Here is an 8,113-nt window from a genome sequence, read left to right on the forward strand (position 1 = left end):
TTGTGGGCCAGTTCTTTGAGTTTATATGATCCTCGTGGCAACCTGTGCGGTCGGTAGTGGTAGCATTCTGGTCTTACAAGTGAGGAAACAGCTTTAAGTGTCCTACTCAAGGTGGCACGGCTGCTAGGCTGCAGAGCTAAGACTCGGACCCTCCTGGCCCAGTGCTGGAGTAAGGCTGTTAACCCTGGCACTGCTGTGATCTGGTGGATGGGAGGGTGCGAGAGAGTGGGGGTGTGGGGGCCTGTGTGTGTGAAAAAGCCCTGGAGTGAGAGTCCGGTGATGTCAACAACAGACCAGCGTGGCTGCAGCAGAGAGGGAAGGGGGCAGGGCCAGGTCACGCAGGCCTTGCTTTAGGAGCTGGGACTTTATTCTCAAAACATTGAGAAGCTCTTGGAAGGGTTTTGAGGAGGGGAATGACGTGACTAGATTTATGTTTAAAGAGACCGCTGGAGGAACGGATCAGCTGGCAAGGTGTGGTTGTAGGGAAATCAGGAGGCAGCTGAGGTGGCAGGGAATGGGGTGGTAGCAGTAGAAATGCAGAGAAATGGAATTATTTATCTGACACATACGTGTGCACTTTATGCATGCTAGTTAGGGATGTAGTGTAGAAAGAGCCTGCTCTCAGGGTTACATCCTGAGGAGCACAGCAGACAACAAATACATCCCACATGATAGTAAATGCAGTGAAAAAAAGTCACGCGGGAGGAGAGGTTAAAATGGGGAATGTGATTTTACAGAGGGTGGTCAGGGAAGGCTTCTAATAACACGAACAGGAGTAGAAACCTGAACTGCGGAGAGGCGTGAGCGAGCTTGATGTCTGTAGAAGGAGCTGGGTTCCAGGCAGAGGGAACAGTACTGGCAAGGCCCAGCGGGTTCAAGCAAGAGCAAGGAGCAGAGTGGCCAAGGCAGAGGATGGAAAGGGGTGAGGGCAGGCCGGGGACTGTAGGCCGTGGTGAGGACTTTGGGCAGATATATGGCCAGAGAGGGAGAAGGGACAGAATTCATGAACTGAGGGGAGAAGGGAGAGCTGACGCCCTGTTTCTGAGTTAGTATGTTGAGTGGCACTGGGATGGGAACGAGACAGGATTTTGGTTGGGGAGGCACCAAGTCTAAAGCGCCTGCAGTAGAGCTCACAAACCAGCTGCCAGAAGTCGGCAGAGTCGGGGGAGGAAAGTCTGCCGTAGAGGGAATCACAGCAGACTAGTGACAAGGTGGGCATGGAAGCTGTGGGAGTAGCGGGAGCAGAGGGGAGAGGCGCCGCCCTCCAGGTTCACTTGGAGGAGAAAGGCTCTGCAGGGGACATGAAATCTGCATCCAACCAGATAGAAAACCCTGCAGATTATGTGTCAGCAGAAGTGGAGAGAAAAGCATTTCACGAAAAAAGTGAGTAAGAATGTCCACTGCTGTTGAGGGGGTTGAGGTTTGCGAGGTCGCTGAGGAGCTGAGTGAGGGCAGTGGGAAACCACAGTGGATTGTTTAGGTGGCAAGAGAGGCAGGAAGAATTTATATTCTTGTTCCGTTCTTGTGTCCTGCAGAATAGGTGTTGTGACCTGTGTCACAGCTGAGAAGAACTAGGGGTTGGAGAGGGTAAGTAGCTGGCCGACATCACACAATCCGTGAACAGCAGAGCCAGGATTGAAACGTTGAGTGTTCTCTGGCTTCCCAGCACTTGACAACAACATCACAGGCAGCCCTGTGTCTCCTGCTTTGCCACTGGCATTTACCCAGCACCTGCCCAATCTGAATAACTTCTTGATAAAGCCGCATTCTGAAATTATCCATGGGGAGTGAGGATAGCAGGAAATCGACGCAATCTGTGGAGGGAAAGATCACATGGTCCAAGGGCTTGAAAAGTAGCAGCTAATATTTTAGTTTTGAATCAGCCAACTCTTTCTTGGAGCCTGAGTGAGGCTTGGTAGTCCTATTTTCCAGCTCCTGCTTCAGGCAGGGTCATGCCAATTCAGGTGACTGCTTAACAGTCAGTGTCAGCGCAGTGTTTTTAGGTATTCTGGGGACCTTCTCATCACTCGATACCAACCTGTGTAGGGAAGGACATACTCATCGCTTCGTAGTGGACTATGTGGGCAAACTGGGCATCGTTTGGGTTGCTGGAGAGGCCTGTCACCCCACACCCCTGGGATGCTTAGGCCAAAACCTGGGATGCTCACACCCCCTACCTACATCCCCCACACAGATGGAGAACTTTTCTCTCCATGAAGCCTGTCTCTAGTGATGCAGAGCAGCGTCAGATCAAAGGCAATACATCCAAAGATACGTGATGTGGGAACCTCTGCTCTGCCAACACTTGGGGTTAAGAGGAGAGTGGGCATCAGAGAGCTCTGTCTGAGCTCCCCATGTTACACATGAGGAAACAGAGGCCTCGAGACAAGTCATTTGTCAAGGCCTGAGACCAGTTTGTAGCAGAACAAGGACAGGGCCCTGGTCTGACCCCTAATTTAGTGCTCTTCCAGTTAAAATGCAGTGACTACTTGAAAAGATTGATCACTGGAATAATGCTCATTAGGGAAATCTTTTCCCCTGATGTCATAATAATTCTTGGTAATCCTAATGGTGACATCTTTATTCCCTACTTCTTTCCTCCATTTCCAGATAAAGTCACTTTTTAAAAAACAATCTTTTTAAAAAATATTTATTTATTCTGAGAGAGAGAATTTATTTATTCTGAGAGAGAGAATCCCAAGCAGGCTCTGCACTGTCAGTGCAGAGCCTGATGTGAGGCTCAAACCCGTGAACTGTGAGATCATGACCCAAGCCGAAATCAAGAGTCAGATGCCCAACCAACTGAGCCACCCAGGCATCCCTAGATAAAGTCACTTAACAGTTTGGTGTATATAGTGCTGAATTCGAATGCTGCTTCTAGCCAGGTGGGCAAAGGTGCTACAAAAATGTTGCTTGGGCACCTTACACCTGGATGCAAGCTTAACTGAGTGGGGTCTATAGCTATAGATGCTGAACCAAAATCGAAGGTGCAGGAGATAAAGGATCTTTTATCCCCATTTGCAACTTTAATAGTATGAGAAAATCTTACAGTAGAATAAAATTTGAGTCCTGTTCAGGGACCTGCAAACCATGCAAAGCATCATGGACTGTAAAGAGTTCCATCTCTAGACAGGTTCAGGTGTGGCTTGTGGCTCTACTCTTGACTAACTGCATAAACTCAAAGTACTTGACTTTTCTGTGCCTGTTTCCTCATCCGTAAAACGGGGATACTTATGGTACCTACCTCATCAGTACTATGTACCCGGCACATGGTGAGCAGTTAATAAATTATAGCTGGTTAGTAGTAGTATTGTAATCAGCCTTCCTAGGTTGGAAGACAAGATTAAGGTGCTTTCATGTTTCCCTTAGGTGTTGCTTCTTTGGGGCAGGTCAGCATCACTCACAGTAGTTCTGTACTTTAGGTGCATGTTCAGTGGGCGTGCTTCATAGAACAGTGAGGCTGTACTCTAGCAGAATGTCAAGGGATGAAGGTCATGCGAGGTGAAGAACAGTGGTCTTGAGAGGCAGGGGTTCTGGCTCATCACCAACCCTACAACCTTGATCAATTAGCTTGCCACCTAGGAGACTCCCTTTCCTTACAGTGACCTGGAGAAATTGGACCAGATCAGTGCTTCTCAATCTCGGCTCCAACATTGAGCCCTTTTGCTAGCTTCTTCTATGGACCCAAATTTTAAAGGCTTTTAATTATATAGAAATTGACTCATTTTTAAACACTGATCAGATTGAGGGGGAAAAAAAAGCCAAGGTAATTAGCCACCTCAAAAGACATAATTTCAGCCAAAAAGGAAAAAATATATATATTTTTGTCTTAAGGTAAATTTACAATTTTTGAGGGTTTAAAAAAAAGTACACAAAAGGCCAAGGTCACCCTATAGTATATGCCCAGAGCCCTAGGCTTCAAAACATCTGGGTTTAATGATATCTGACCTTCTTTCCAGCTCTGAAACTCTCTGTCTTGAAACATAATTTTACTGTTTTCAGTGATTACAGAGCTTCACTTTACAACATAGCATTGGCCTTGCCCATGATTCTGTTTGACGCCAGCTTGTGAGAAACGCAACCCCTCATCATCGCCTTGTGCTTAGAGGGAAACATGATCCCCTTTACATGTGCAGGCATGTGCTTGGGGTGAGAAGCAAGAAGGACCTTCTGTTGCAGGGTACCTGGGGAGCTGGTAGTGAACGCTGAAGCCTAAGGATGTGCTGGGTCTTTCGGTGCTCACCCGTGGTGGTGCCACCCTGGTCTGGCAGAACTCTCGGATCCTTCCAGAGCTACTTTCCCAGAGGGGATGCTCTCCCTCGATCATCTCTGTAAAATGGAAGCGGTAAGTGTGGTCTTCTCTCACCCAAGAAAACAGAGGCTGCTCTACTGGAACCTACTTAATAATACCAGCCTCCACTTACTAAAGAATTAAGTTGACTTGTCATTGTGAAAATTTTGAAACACAAAAAGTTTAAAAGTTTAAAAGAATGATGTACCCAATCCCCTCACCACCCAGATTTAATGATTGCTAACATGTTGCCATGCTTGTTTAATCTGTCGTAAATTCTTCTGTATAACTGTAAGTCATAGGGATTGAAAGGATATAACCACGTGTCCATATAACACTTACAAATTAGTAACTCTTTCATATCATTGAATACCTAATCTATATTATTATTGTTTATCCAAGGAAAAGTCATTTTACAGTTCTTTGGTTCAAAAGTCTAAACCAATCATGGTCCCTCTATTCCTTTTGTGCATTTAGGTGTTAGGTCTCTCCTTGGCTTCTATTATCCTGAACAGTCTCTCCAACCCACCCTATTTATTTCCGTGTAATGAATTTGTCAGAGAAACTGGAGCCATTTGTCCTGGTGAATGTTCGTCATTCCTTGTGGCACTGGATACCACAAGGTACTCCTTTTTATCACCTATATTTCCTATAAACTAGTAATTAAAGCTAGAGGTTCGTTTAACTCAGTTTCACTATTTTAGGAAGAGCCCTTCACAGGCAGCGTCATGTATTTCCTGTACCATCATGTATAACAGTGGCATTTATTGGGCGCTTCCTTTGTGGCAAGCACTGTAATGCTTCACAAACATTATGATGTGCTTTGAAGGGGTAGCTTAGTATCTACTTCACAGTGATAAACTTAACTGACTCCAGCTAGATCAGAGGGAGACAAGGGGTATATGGAATCCAAAGAATTGCAGCAATCCAAAGATCACAAGCTCTGAGAGCTGGGGGTGGTTTTGCAGGGACAAAAGGAATGGTGTAGATCAGATCAAACACAAAACCACATTTATCAGAATGGCCTAGAGTCTTCTTGCTGGTCTTGTCATTCCTGGACCCAAAGCTCCCATGGCCTTCATAGTATTCAGGCTGTCTCTCTCCTCGCCAAAGAGCCCATGCCTGTCATTCCAACCCATCAATCTTAATCATGCAGATGACAAACTGGGGGCCATTTTGGTTGGGTCCAGCATTTGCCATGACAAGATGTCAGGACTCAAACTCTTCAAAATGAAGTTCATGTCCCGGCAGCTGGTTCCGGAGGGCGTGGGATCCTGCAGAGTGAATATTTAAATCCCGAGGTTATGGCAAAACATCTGAAGTTCATTGCCAGGACTGTGATGGTACAGGAAGGAAACGTGGAAGGTGCATACAGGACCCTAAACGGAATTCTCACCATGGATGGGCTCATTGAGGACATTAAGCGACGGCGGTACTATGAAAAGCCTTTTCGCCGACGACAGAGGGGAAGCTATGAAACCTGCTGGCGGATCCACAACATGGAAATGGCTCGCAGTAGCAACTTCTTGATGCCTGAAGAATTGGGCAGACCCATGGCAGGGCTGCTGAGGCCTGTGGATTGTAGGCCCTCTATGAAAATCCCTCTCCAGCTGTCTCCTTCCTATCTCAACCCCATTTTTTTCTCCCCTTTCTTATAATAATAAACTCAATCACGTATATGCAAGAAAGCCTGCATGTATAGAAGCAATCCCATAGTTACCAATGGACCCTCTCTTTTATTAAGTGAAAAAGAAACTGAGTCAAAAAGTAGTCTAGGAGTAGAATGGTGATTACCAAGGGCTAGTGGGGAGCGGGGAATTATTGTTTAATGGGTACAGAGTTTCAGATGGGGATGCTGAAAAAGTTCCAGAGACAGATGGTGGTGATACACAACAATGTGAATGTACTTAATGCCACTGAACTTACTTAAATGGTTAAAATGGCAAATTTTGTGTATATTTAGCTATAATATTTAAGTAGTCTAGGAGAGGTGAGAAACTTTCCTAAAATATAGCAGAATAGATCTATGATTTCTTACCCAGTTCTTACGAACCCAAACAAGACCTTATTATTGGAAAAGCACCTGTTAGTCTTTACTGAACTGTCCCTCCCCACCAACTGTTAGATAAAAGGAGAGGAAGCATGTATGTATTTGGAATAAATTTTGCTACTGAAACACCCATCAAAAAAACAAAAAAAAAAACAAAAAACAAAATGAAGTTCTCATCAGCAAAGTTCTCCCTGCTAATTGGATTTGCCACTGGTACCATGGTGTGTGAATTCGTCATCATGACACATAAACCCAGGCATAAGTCTGGGAAAGCAGGAACCAAATCTAAGCAGAAAGCTTCAGTTACTTCCCAGTGCTTAGAGGACCAAGGTTTTCTGCCTTAGAATATTGTCTGCAAAGAGCCTGAGGAAGATGTGACCCAAGGCTTGTCTGTTAATGGCCATGTCTGCACATGAGCATGCCGTAGGTTGAGCAAGTCTTCAAAGAGGCCAGTATGAGTTTTTCAGCAACAGGCTTGTGAGGCAAATATTGTTCTTGCTCAGATTCTACAGCTGGTGAAACCCAGACCGGGCCTCCCGAACCAGCATTCCCTTCTATCGCTATAGTGCTGGTCTGTCCAGATTCTGCCAGCAAGGGAGCAAGGGGGTGGTCAGCAGGCCCCTAGCTCTGAACCCTCAGTGGAAGAGCTGCTATGTGTGGTGTGGTTTGTCCTCCTGGCCAAACACCCTCTCCTCTTGCCTTTTCTCTCTTTCCTGGTTGACTCAGCACTGGCCTCAGCTGATCCTTGGAAGAAAAGAGGATCGCCTGTCTTGAACCAGGAAGGATGAAGCCACACCTGTGTTCTCTTCACTTCTTGAGAGCCCTTTCCTTAATATGTAATTTTTTTTTAATTTTTTAACGTTTATTTATTTTTGAGACAGAGAGAGACAGAGCATGAACAGGGGAGGGTCGGAGAGAGGGAGACACAGAATCCGAAACAGGCTCCAGGCTCTGAGCTGTCAGCACAGAGCCCGACACAGGGCTCGAACTCACAGACCACGAAATCATGACCTGAGCCTAAGTTGGCCGCTTAACCGACTGAGCCACCCAGGTGCCCCAATATGTAATTTTTTAAGAAATGAGTGAAGTAAGATCTTTTCAGCATTCCACTCAAAAAAAAAAAAAAAAAAGTGGGCTCAACATCCTTAGTCAACAGGGAATCCAAATTAAAGCCACAACGAGACACCTGCACCTCCATCAGGATGGATAATACGAAATGGATGGATAATATAGAGGGTTAGTGAGGATCTAAACGACTGCAGCTCTCAGGCATTGCTGGTGGGAGCGCAAACTAGTACCCCCACTCAGGACAACTGTTTGTCATAGCGACTTGGGCAAAACGTATGCCTGTCTTATGACCCAGCAAATCTACTCTTGTGCATGGATGTTTACAGCCACACTATTCATTATAGCCAAAACAGGAAACTAATCCAAATGCCCATCAACAGGTGAATGGATAAATAAAACATGCTCTATTCAGGCAGTGAGATGCTATGGCAGCTTCACTGATACACACAACATGGATGAATCTGAGAAGCCAGATACATAGAGGTATATGCTGTAGGTTTCCATTTCTGTTAATTTCAAAAATAGGCAAAACTGTTCTAGGGTGATGGTGGTTACAACAGTAACACTTAGGGACAGCATGCAAGAGACTGGGGCTAAAAATGTTGATCTGGTGGTTACACGGGCACATGCATAAAAATGTGAGCTAAACACTTAGATTTTTTCTAACATTGCTGCATATAAGTTAAACCTCTATTTAAAAAACA

At 45.5% G+C, this 8,113-nt stretch overlaps 1 pseudogene; it reads left to right on the forward strand.

The window, feature by feature from the left end:
- Positions 1–5,497: 5,497 nt before the first annotated feature.
- LOC123602279 lies at positions 5,498–5,975 on the forward strand (annotated as a pseudogene).
- The last annotated feature ends 2,138 nt before the right edge of the window (positions 5,976–8,113 follow it).

Source organism: Leopardus geoffroyi, chromosome D1 (genome assembly GCF_018350155.1).
Source record: "Leopardus geoffroyi isolate Oge1 chromosome D1, O.geoffroyi_Oge1_pat1.0, whole genome shotgun sequence".
Taxonomy (NCBI): domain Eukaryota; kingdom Metazoa; phylum Chordata; class Mammalia; order Carnivora; family Felidae; genus Leopardus; species Leopardus geoffroyi.